Genomic DNA, 12,883 nt, shown 5'->3' on the forward strand with positions numbered 1-12,883 from the left:
AAAGGAAATTTATTCTATATAAAATGTTATACAGCACCAGCAGAGATATTATACGAAGAGATAAAATCACCAATACAGGTGGTAAAGATAGGATTAACAAAAGATATGATTATTCCAGAAGAGATAGAAAAACAAAATGAGATACCAAAAGTAGAAATACCTAATTTTTATGCAAATAAAAGAATAATTGGTATAGCTACGATTATACAAGAGCTAGGAAACAATTATTTAAATGGCAATTCTATTTGGAGCTATTATGCAAGAGATCAGGTAATGATATATGCAAACTCCAAAGAATTAAGAAAATCAGATATGGACGAAGTTCATATATGGATTTTGTCATTGTTATAACCAGAAGAACAACCATCTACGAGAGCTTTGAAGAAAGGATTTATTTCAGAAGAATTATTATTAAGGTATTGCAAACTTGTCAGCAACAAATATCAAGACCACAAATGCTCCAAATGCAACGGAGAAGACAATGTGATACCTACAGTTGATTTAGAATAAAGATAAAAAAAAATTATTATTGTTGGCTGAATAACAGTCATATGTATAAAAGTATTATATGTATTGTTGTGTTGGCTGAATATCAGCCATATGTATAAAGTAAAGAGTCTTTTTATTTTTGTCGTCTTCTGTCGGCTGAAAAAAGCAAAATTTGCAAAAGTCGTAAAGTAAATAGTATGACGGTGTAATTTATGTGTATAAATAGAGGAGCTTTCCTCATAAATAAAACACACCTTCATCCTTACATCTCTCATCTTTCTGAATACTCTCTCTTTACGCTTCCACCCCAAAATTGGCAGTAATTTGTATTATTTTTAACTTTCAAGTAACACAAAGATTACAACGTTTAAGCTCTCAATGAATTATAAATTCTAATTCCTTCTACTCAAAGACAAAAAACTACTCCCTAGTTTTCTATCTTTTCAATGCTTTTCCAGTACTCTAACTTGTCAAGCAAATCTACTACCTAGATTGTAAACAAACTCTTGAATACCACCGTACAACTTTAACACTCAACTCGCAGCACTCAAAAGATTTTAACAAAACTCTCTCAACCCTCTTGATCGTGTTTTGAAGTTCCCTCTTTGTAGGTGCGCATGTTTTTCTGATCAAAATAGCTCTCTATTTATAGACCAGAAATTCAGCCAATCCTTGTTCAAATCAACTTTGTATTTGTCTTCTACAAATCCTTGTTGACTTCTACAAACTCTTTTTCTCGAAACCTTATTGTACTCAAATTTGTTTTTAATAGTTTTCCTTAACCAAGTAAACTACTATAAACAAAAACGTACATATAAGTTTCCATATATAACACGTACGCCGCCACTTGCATACCTGCTGCAATATTTCACAGGAACATGTTGCACTACCTCTTCAATTCAATTTTGCCATATTCAAAATCTCAAGATTAACAATTGGCTAATGTTTAATGTATAAAAACATAAGTATGTTGCACATGAAAATTGGTTTATGCCAACAAATATGGTTATGAAATATATCCCCAATTGATTATGTCAATTCTAATCGTATGCCAATAAAATGGCTGACAATACATTGTCTAAAAGTGATGTATGTAAATGGATATAATATTATGTTAAATAATTACAAGATAGGATAATGTATAATGTATAAAAACATAAGCATGTTGCACATGAAAATTGGCTTTTTCCAACAAATATGGTTGTGAAATATATGTTCAATTATTTATTACAATACTAATCGTTTGCCAATAAAATGGCTAACAATACATTGCCTAAAAGTGATGTATGTAAATGGCTATAATAGTATGTTAAATACTTAAAAGATTGGCTAATGTTTAATGTATAAAAACTTTAGCATGTTGCACATGAAAATTGGCTTATGCTAACAAATATGGTTACGAAATCTACGCCCAATTTTTTATTCCAATACTAATAGTATGCCAATAAAATGGCGAATGATACATTGTCTAAAAGTGATGCATGTAAATGAATATAATATTATGTTAAATAATTAAAAGATTGACTAATGTTTCATACATATTAATATTAACATACCTAAAATTGACACATGCCAACAAAAATGGTTATGTAGTTTTATATTTAATGTTTCATGTCAATACTAATCATATGCCAACCTTGTGTAGTAAGAATATCAAATGATAATATAAGCACTTCTAAATTAAATCAATGAACCCATAATCTAGGGCATGACACACATTGGTACAACTCCCAACATACTAAAAAATAATGACACAGGAACACATGAAACTCGTTGAATGAAGTTTTCACTGTCCATAAACGGTGATATGAAGCTTTAGGATAAGTTCAGCGTGTTACACTCATTATTAGTATTCAGTCATTGCAATGTTTAGTTTTCAGTTTTACTTCTGTACATATTGAATCCTTGTTTATATTATATTATTGCTGAGTTATATATTGTTCGACTTATATATTTTATTCAACTTAGCATAACTATATTCTTCATGCTCACTACATTTCTATTACTGATGCATACTTTGTGCTACATCATTTTAGGAAGTAGGTTTAGGCACTCAACATCCAGATCACGCTTAGATAGATTCGTGATTAGACTTTTGCAGCTTCAATTGTGAGTCCTTGTACTTCGAGGTTAATTTAAATGCTTTCTCTCTTAATCTTTATTTCTAGTTTTTAGTTTTGTTATTGTCACTCCTCGAAGCATTAGAGATGAAACTAACTATGTCTAAATTCCCAAATACTACATCTGAATATATAAAAACTCAGAGTTTGAAATACAATAGAAAAGTCATAGAATTAGAGATGAAACTAACTATGTCTGAAATAACTCTCTTAACTAACTAAAAGTTTTGGGACATGCCCCAAGAAAAATCTAAAAAAAAATTGAAACCAAAATTAAAAGTAAAAGCAAGAAAATAATAATGTCAGTAGTCCTGGTAGAATGAGGACTCACCTTTGCTTAAATTAAATGCTTTCTATCTTTGTTTTTATTTCTAATTCTTAGTTTTGTTAGTGTCACTCCCCAAAGTTACCCCAGACACATACATGGGGACCTAGGATTACAGGTGACCTCAAACTAACCCTGCTGGCATATCATTAGCAAACTAATGTAAATTGAAGCAATAAATTCTGAGCGGAAGCCAATCATGAGATAATGTGAAATAATGGGGAATAAATATATGCTAAATATGAATATGTGAAAACAAAGAGTTGAAAGTCAATAGAAAAGTCAAACTCTAACACTAAAGCTGTAACTAAATATGTCTGAAATTAGCCTCTAAATTTACTAGAAGTGTTGGGACATGTAAAATTGATTCAATTGATTAAGAGAAACAGGCATCTTGTTCACCATAACATTAGTTTTATTGCTCTTTCGTAATTTAGTTTTAGGTGATTCGATACTTACAAAAATCATTGTGACTTAATTTCATCTAACACTTCTCGTGTCTAATCAGACACCTTTCACTCACATCTTCTTATCCTTAGATTTGTACTAACATTGACCCTTCCGTCCAATGGTTCAAGGTGAAAGTAATTTACTCTTGAACTAAAACTTGAACTCCAATTCGTTAGTTTAGGTAAATTTTTTCGTAACTGATATTCTTCTCATGAACAAATACCATATACAAGCTAAATCTAATGCATGCACTGATCAAGTTATATAGATAATAAAATCTAAAACTACAGATTATAAACACTAAATGCCTTTCACTCATTTTATGAAATTACAGTTATAACTACATCATCGTTCCCACAACCTCAGTCATTGTGTTTATCCTCTCATTGTTTCACAAAAACAAACAACAATACATAATAAATACATGATATGAATACTTAGGAGAATAATCAGCAAAACAATCACTTCAAATAATCTGTAACAAGAAATCTAAACTTTAAACTCAATTTAACATCCAAAATTGAATATCAGAACCTGAAGATAATGGAAACATGTTAGTTGTTAAAGAAAAGATAAGGTAGACACATTAAAAATGCCCTAATATATTCAAAATAATCATTTAAAATAGAGTCCTACTCGACGTAGGACTGAAATGTCGGGCCTTTCACATACAACTCTGTTACCCGTTAAGGGCTTCATAATCCATGAATCTTTCTATGGTTTTTACATAGAATTTCCTAACTTTGGTCGTCCATGCTTGCACTCAGGAAATTGCACCACAGACAACACAACGTATTGTTAGAGAAACCATGGTCCGTTTGAGTGTCTGTGGTCTTCACTTAAAATTCCCCAACACGTGTATTAAATGCCATAATACAGGAAATGGCATCATGGACAAGACCACGGACTGTTAAATAGACCACGGTGTGTTTGGATGTTCATGATTTTCACTTGGTTAAATCCCATTTCAACTCTTTCACTCCTGGTCATTGGTTCACCTTTTACGGACCATGTCACAATCCGTCTTGATTCGCACGTCACATGTAGGTATCCGTCATCTTTATTTGAATTATCAACAAACTTCCCTAAACTGCAAACCTTTAGTATATCAACTACGAGCACTCTCATGGCTCTTTAGAAGGACCACGACCCGTGAAGGGCTCTGTGGTCTTCAATTTGGACATCAATTTCTCAGATCCTGACCTGCGTTTTCTTCTTTTCTTCTCTTTCACGACAACAATTTTTTACTTGCACAAACACCACCAAACACATCAGATCCATATAAGCACACCTTATTTTAGAACTAACTTTTAGTTTTCAAGTGTCAAATGTGCCAAGATTACGGGGTTACATTAACACCCTCAATTTAAAACCATTACTTGTCCTCAAGTGATGAGAAATCAGTACAATCAACCCTCAAATCATTAACAAACTTTTGACACTACAAAACGACTATTTCAAAACACTATTTGTAACCCAAATCCCTAAATCTAACATTAAAGGATCAATATATGTCACCTTATTACTCAAAGCCAATCATGCTTATACCTGTGAATCACCTGCTGTTACAATCTACTTTAAAATGCGAACACTGAGTCCTCACACCCAAGAAGTCCCTCAGTTATGATAGTTGGGATTGGGTACTATGCTCCCTCTCCGGAAGAACTTGTAACACTAATAACAAACTATCATAGGCTTGCCTATGGTTTGTACGCTCTATTTTTCAATACCTGGAATAGGATCACAGTAAGACATTATTGTCTTGTAATATAGGCTCAGGCTAGGGAATGGATATTTGGTTTCTTGAGTGAATAGTACCTTGGTTTTCCAAAGTTTAGTTTTTGCGTAACTCTTCTCTGAGTGACTCCCTCTTTTTCTTGACTAGGAAAACTTCTCGTGCTTCTCACGGAATTGAACTATTTTATTAGGCTTACATATAATCATTTGATAATATTTGTATTGTTGATATATAATTGGAAACAACTTTTATCTTAAGGGAAAGTGTTTCTCTTAAATCTTAAATTGTTACATTTAAAAAAAGAAATTATCTTTGTGATAAATAAACTATGAGTCATACATGGATTTTAAGTATAAGAAAGAAGTCTAAGAAAATGTCACTGGAAATAATTGGTAAGATGTAATGAAAAATTTTAAATTCTAAGAAGTCATAATGAACAACATTAGAAGTTGAAAAAGACACCAGAAAATAATGAACAACAACACTCCAAAGTAAAGTGGAACATCACGTCCATACAAGATCATAATTAACTAAATTCAAATGGATGATCTTTGACTCCAAATGTTTTTTTTTGTCATTGTCTCAAAATAGTCATTACTCCCTAATTTTTTTTAAAAATGGCCATATTTCCTTTTCATTCTATTTGAAAAACAATGACCCCTTTCCTTTTTTTACAACACTTTAACTTTAATTTTCCACGTGGCATGTTTAAGACCACAAGATTAAACGGCATTTTGGTACATTTGACATAACTTTTATTTAGAACCACAAGATTTAAAAGTCTTCATTCTTTTCTTAAACTCCGTTCCAAGTTTAAACTAGGTCATTCTTTTTGAAATGGAGGGAGTACTACTTTTAAGGTTTCATATCACCGGCCCAAACTTATTTGGATTAAAATATAGTTATTGTTATAGTTAAAGTATACAGTTACAAAAAAATAATGCATTTATAAACCAACTAGTAGTTGGCATCTAAATGTTCACAATGGGATATACTAAACCAAAATTTTGACATATGACATATTAAAATCTCACAAAGTAATTTTGTGAGCACTTGGGCACAAAAATATCCAAAAATGGTAATAAAGACGACCTTAATTTCCTAACAATCTAGAAGAAAAAGGCACATGCTTAATATATTTTTTAAAAAGAAAGTCTTTTGGGTAGTATCCAAGTTTGTAGTTCACAAATTTAATTGGAAGAAGCTTGAAAGAGTTATTACTTCTTTATCAAAAATTAAAAATTTTATCAAAAGAATGAGTTCACTACAACAAAAATGATCTTTAATGATAACTAATAGCTTCATTATCATTAAATATGTATCTTCAAAGGCAATCGGTACATTCTTTAAATGTCCATAAAGTCTATAAAAATATTGAATTCAACGGAAAATTAAATAATGTCGTTAAAGGTTGTACCACTCTCTGTGAATGTGCATATTTTTTGCCGATAGAAAATATTTTTGTCATAGAGTAATTTGGACATTTGTAAGTTTCACGAAAACATGATCTCTTATTATGCTGAAAATAGAAGAGAAGAAGTATGACAAATTAGTTAATGTGCAGTAAAAGATGTGGACAAATTGTCTCTATACAAATATTCTAGAAATAGTGCAATAGCATACAAAAGATTTGTACCTAAGAATAAAACAATAAAAATAATATACTAAACGTGGCAAGCAAGAGAGCAATCATTTTGGTTCATTAACAAACCTCATCATTGGTTCCGTATTAGTTATCAAATATTTATTGTTGTGTGCTACCAAATATAGCACAGCCCACAAACAATTTACCCAAAAGTACAAGACGAAACCTTCTAAAACGGGACGAACGAGAATATAAATTTTTAATCCTCCTCACTGGAATTTTGAAGATAATTCAAAAAAATTAAAAAAAATACCAACATAAATGTTGCAATAGATACATGAATCACTATGATTATAGTAAGAAAAATTGAGCTTCGTGAAATAGGAGGAAGAAATCTTTGAGAAATGAAATAAACTTTACAAGAAGCATAATTACATATTTGAATTTGAAAAATATAAAATAATAATGACTGAAATAAAAGATTTGTTTACTAAAGAAACAAATGTAATGAATTCAACCATTAGCCATTTCAACAGTGTTATGAGTTGTACACTAAGAGATCTAAAAGTTGTAATGCCACACTGCAATTTAAATTAATGTGCTTTGTATTTATGAAGAGACTTGTAGAAAACGACAAAAGATAAGATCAATTTCCAATCATCCTTGCTGACACTTTAACATATTTAAAAAAAGGTCACCAAAATAGGAAAAAAAATTATCATACTTAGATGAATCACTATGACTTATAGTAAAGATAAAATCCATGAAAACTTTCAAGAATAAAAACTCGATCAAAGTTTTTGAATTTTACTACTCTATAGTTGGGGGAAAACCCTATTTATAGATAATATAGGGTAGTGTGAACAAATATTTATTGTGCCTTATCAGAAAGGTCACAACAGTTTGGAAAAGTTATAACCCTTCAGTATGGACGCAAAATTTCATAAAAGTCATAATTTTTCATAAAAGTCGCAACTATTGATAAAAGTCACAATTTTCCAAAGAAGTTGCAGTTTTCCATAAATGTCACTTTTTTTCATAAATGTCACAACTTTTCATGAAAAGGGAAGGCTAGTTTTCGAAATAAATAAATATAAAAGGGAATTATGGTTTCTGGTGTGACCAGAAATGTGGGCTTAAGGTTCTCTTAATATAAAAACTAGGTAAACTAATTGCGCTTCGCGCGGTAGTAAACTACCTCTATTAACTTACATGTCGTTTGAGTTTAATGCACATATGACCATTTGAATTAATGTCACAAAAAGTCCTTCAAAATCGTGTATGGTACTAATTTGCATTGTCGAAAGACATTCTTTCTTCTTTTGGTTTCGACCAGTACATTCAAAACATGTAAACCTTTGCGATTTTAAATCTTATTTTAAAAAAACATGTTTATTTATCTTGGGTCTGACTAATTTATATCCATGATAATTGACCTTTTTACAACAATATTATCTGCATTATGTTTGTGACCTTTATTTAATAGAATATTAGAATGTTATCATAGTGCCATCATTATTTTTTTTTTGGGATAAGATATTGACAAACACTTAAGCTTGATTTTAAATTTTAAATTAATAAATACACTGATTTGAAGTTACTATATCTAAATGCATTAATTCATATCCTTTATGTTAATTAAACACTCCCAGTATTAAAATTGTACTCTTGTAGTGCATATTTTTTTATTAAACAGAAAATGAATCTTATAAATATTTAAAGCATGGGCTAACTTATTTAGTTTCAAATATAAACGAAAATACCATTTGCAACAAATATTTCAATGAACACTCAAACAACGCAAATATTTTCTTATTTCACTTACTAAAATATTTTATTTGCCTCAAATTTTTCCGTTATCTTCCTCTATATTATATATGAATTAATTTGGAAATAGTGTCCTTAAATTACTACACAAATATTTGTGTGTGGTTGCACACGTGAGAATGATTACGACAACTCTACCTGATGAAACATCTTTAATTTATAAAAGTTTGTCAATATGTTACATTCTTAGTCTATTTGGTTTAACTGTTTTGAGACGACTGATATATTGAATACCTATAACTTTATTTAAACTTGAAACATAAATAGGAAAAAAACATTCAAATAAATTTAAACAATGATTAATTAGTTTTATAAAAAAAATACGTACGACTTGTGAATTCACCTATTATTCGGGCAGTCTGCCCTCACAAAGTAATGAGATTTCAACATTGTAACATTCATTTATAATAAAGACTACAAAAGAGAAAAATAATAGAGAAATTCTAACTACCCTTCATCGTTTCAATACTGGACAGGGAGGAATAAACATATAATTTTACGTGTCTTACAATTGTAAAAAATAATGCAAAGTAAATAGTCAATATCTAACTAAAAGATAGTAAAATGGTCAAGCTTCATGCAGTGTGACTACTCCTTCAAATTTAAAGGTTCAAGTGCACTACTTCAAATTCCTTGCATATGTCAGCTTAAATGTCAACCACTATTTCCTTGTCCTTCAAAGTCACAAACTAGGGCCTAGAAAAACACTTGTCAACAAAAACAATCTGCCTTCACAATTCAATTAGGCATCAACAGTCAAAATTAAGTCAAAGCAAAAGTTATACAAGAGTAATCAAACTGAGAAACTCCAAATATCATTCTTTCAGTACACATGCATGTTTGCAGACTTTGTAGTTATCCTTATTAAGTTTACCCATGATGGTTATCTTTTTTACTTTGTACACCATTTACATTAAAGGTATCTTGTCTGGCCGAAGGAAATGCAAAATGTATGCGATATACCTCGTCTCATATGATAATTATATGACATACATTCTCAAATATTTGTTCTAAAAGTTGAGATTCCCTCTTGCTGAAATTGATTATTATCAACATGATTCGCAAGAAAAATTACAAAATAGAACATTGCCAAGGAGGGAATAAAATAACTTATTGTCTCGCAACAATGATCATAGAAGAAACACCTAAAAGCTAGATAATTTGTAGCAATGCAAAAAAAGATTGAGAATGAAAATTGCATAAACATAATCAGATTTATAGCAAATCATGTAATGAACTTTAGTTTACTTTCCGATTTCAAAATACCACTGTAATGTTGTTGAATAGTTGTAAGTTTCTAGGGTACATTTTTAATTGAAAGTAAAGGATAGGAAAATATAAACTAATTTCTAGATTAGTCATAAATGTGAAAAGTAATTTAAAAAGAATTCATACATTTTCATTGCAACACCAATTATATGGAGACAGAATCACTGTAACCCCAAATTCATCTCATGAAAAAGGGATTACTACTTACAAAAAATAAAAACTACTCACTTGATGAAGGAGGAAGATCTGCTACCCAGCATAACAGTTGTAAAGAAAATTAGATGAAGTAGTACTTTTTTGTCGAGTAAAAACATAAAACATAGATTTTAATTGTACATTCATTTATCTTTTTTGGTACCATATGAGACTTTGACCTATAAGGAATGGAAAAAGTTTGTGTAAATTTACATAGAGAATGAACTTTGTGGAAATTTACCTAAAGAATCAACATAAAATTACCCACTCTTCGCACGAGAATTTAATAATACTTAAAATCTATCGGTTTCTAAAATTAAAACACTATATTATTTTAAAAGAAAGATGAATAATGTAAAGGAAAATGAAAGTTATTACAACTTATCATTTAACCTTACTAACATAAACATAAATTTATGACGGTAAAATACGTACTATGATCTACAACATACGCGGTGGTGTCAACGAGTTACTCAACATGAGAAAAGTAGACAAATATATAATTGTGATGATGAAGAAGAAAAAGCAAAATTTTTTGTATCCATTTTTTGATAATGAGGTTCAAAATTTTTGTTGTTTAAAATTAGAGGAAACATATCAATTTTTTGCAAACAAATGGTAGTTTGAACAAATATTTATTGTGTCTTATCATAAAGGTTACAACTATTTGGAAAGGTCACAACTTTCATCAATGTGACAACTCTTTATAAAAGTCACAACTTTTCACAAAAGTAACAACTCTTCATTAAAGTCGCGAGTTTTCATAAAAGTAACAACTTTTCAGAAAAGTTACAACTCTTCTTTTAAGTCGCAACTATTCATAAAAGTCACAATTTTTCATAAAAGTCACATAATTTCATGCAAGAGGATAACTGTTTTTGGATAAGTCTTTATAAAAGTCTAACTCTTCATAAAAGTTACATTTTTATATAGAAGTCACCTCTTTTCAAAAAATGAGAAGACTACTTTTGGAAATAAATATTTTTAAAAGGAAATTCTAGCTTGTGGTGGCGTCGTGTAGGCGTGTCTAGGGTTCTCTTTTATATAATATATCGTATGATGAGTGTTAGTCAAAAATATGGTTGTTTAGATGTTTTCTTTTGACCAAAATTAATAGTCTTTAATTGTCAAAAATATTTTGTCATAAACGTATTAATGACATTCATTCTCATGTTTCTAACTGTTGTTATAGAAGCGTTAGGAGCTTCTCTTTCATGACTATATATTTCTCATAATTTATTGCGAAGAATAGAAGTAGAAGAGAGAAAGTGATTTTTCATATACCTGATATGCTTCTTCCATTATTTTTTGTCTATTGGGCTTTATATTGAAGAATTTTAGTTAGTTTATGGTTCTTCATCTTATATTAGAAGAGTTTGTTAAATCCTGGGAGATACACCCATATCGGGTGAAATATCCTTAAGGACATTGTCTTTCGGTACGCCTGAAGATATGAGAATTTCCAAAAAGAGTTATTGGTGAAGTACAAACTTTGCTGAATTCGGTACAAGTGTTCGTAGTGCAGGTGTCTTACAGAAAATACCTTCATTACCAACACTTGTACTGAATTCACTTAACTTTACGCGTCACCAAGAATTTTTTTAAGAATTTCTCATAGATTGAGGCGTGTTAAGAGAAATGTCCATATGGATATTTAACCCTGTATAGGTGTATCCCCCAAGATTTAAAAAGTTTTTCTAGTATAAAACTAGGTCCCACAAACCAACAAATTAAAGATTTAATAAAAAAAAACCTAGAACTAAAATATATATTGACGTAGGAGGAAAAATTATTAAAAAATATGTTCCTTACTTTCATATCTATATATTTCCTTAGGAAGAGAAGATATGTATGTACAGATATAATCAAATCAATTCCACTTTCAAACAATAACCTTCCAACATTAAATATTGTAAAATACTAATCACCATTAATCCATCAAAGGTCTTGCATTATCATATATTAATGACAAAAAATGGTTAGGCCATTAAACAATATAATAATATACCTTTAAAGATATGATAAAAATAATGATAATGTTTAATATAATAATTAATAATTTATTTATATAACGTTTCTATTTGAGATATTATCTTATTATTTCAACAATCCCCCACATATCTCAAAATGATCTCAAAATGAATAATACAAAATAAAATAAAGTAATAAGTTTTGTTGGGTTTTCACATATGAGTCTTATTGTAATGATACATAAAATCAATAAGTGAAACTACAGCCTAACGACCTTGTGTTGAGTTTGTAATGAGGTTTCTTATCTTGTAATATTGTCCCGAGCTAATGAGTTTAGTGATTCACCGTAGAGGATCATTTAGACTCCGTGTTAAAGGGCCTTTTGTATGTTGGTTAAGGGTGCAAGGGCTTGTGCCAAGCCAAGGAAGGAAAGCCCTAAGCCAAATGCCAAAGTTTCGACCCTTGGCTACAATTGTCCCAAGGATCCACAAACCACTTCACGGTCACTTGTCTTCACCACAGACCGTAGAAATGGTCGTGAAGGTCACTTTGTTGCATGTGAGGTAAGGCACTTTGGTCAAGCTACTGCCCAAAACATCACGGACCACTTCATGGTCAGTAGTCTTTACCGCAGCCCGTAAAGTTGGGCGTGAAGATGCCTTAAAATATTAGGGCTTGGCAAGGCAATATAACTCACTTCCTAGAGGATCACGGGCCCAGGTCCCTCTTTACGAGCCTTGGAGTTTGTCAATATATATATATATATATATATACATATATATATTTAGGTATAGAAAAATTCCTTTAACTTATTATGTTCGAACTCCCAAATCAAAACACCAAAATTCTTTCTCTATATATATTTCTCTCTAACTCAAAGAAGAAGAAGAAGTGGGAGTTAGTGTTTTGATTCA

At 30.4% G+C, this 12,883-nt stretch overlaps 1 protein-coding gene across 1 annotated transcript in view; it reads left to right on the plus strand.

Moving 5' to 3' along the window:
- The window catches only part of LOC138347949 (uncharacterized), a 61,178-nt gene that overhangs the window by 643 nt on the left and 47,652 nt on the right, over positions 1–12,883 (plus strand). The gene's annotated exons all lie outside the window — the stretch shown is intronic.

The sequence above is a fragment of the Solanum lycopersicum genome, chromosome 4, assembly GCF_036512215.1.
Source record: "Solanum lycopersicum chromosome 4, SLM_r2.1".
Classification (NCBI taxonomy): domain Eukaryota; kingdom Viridiplantae; phylum Streptophyta; class Magnoliopsida; order Solanales; family Solanaceae; genus Solanum; species Solanum lycopersicum.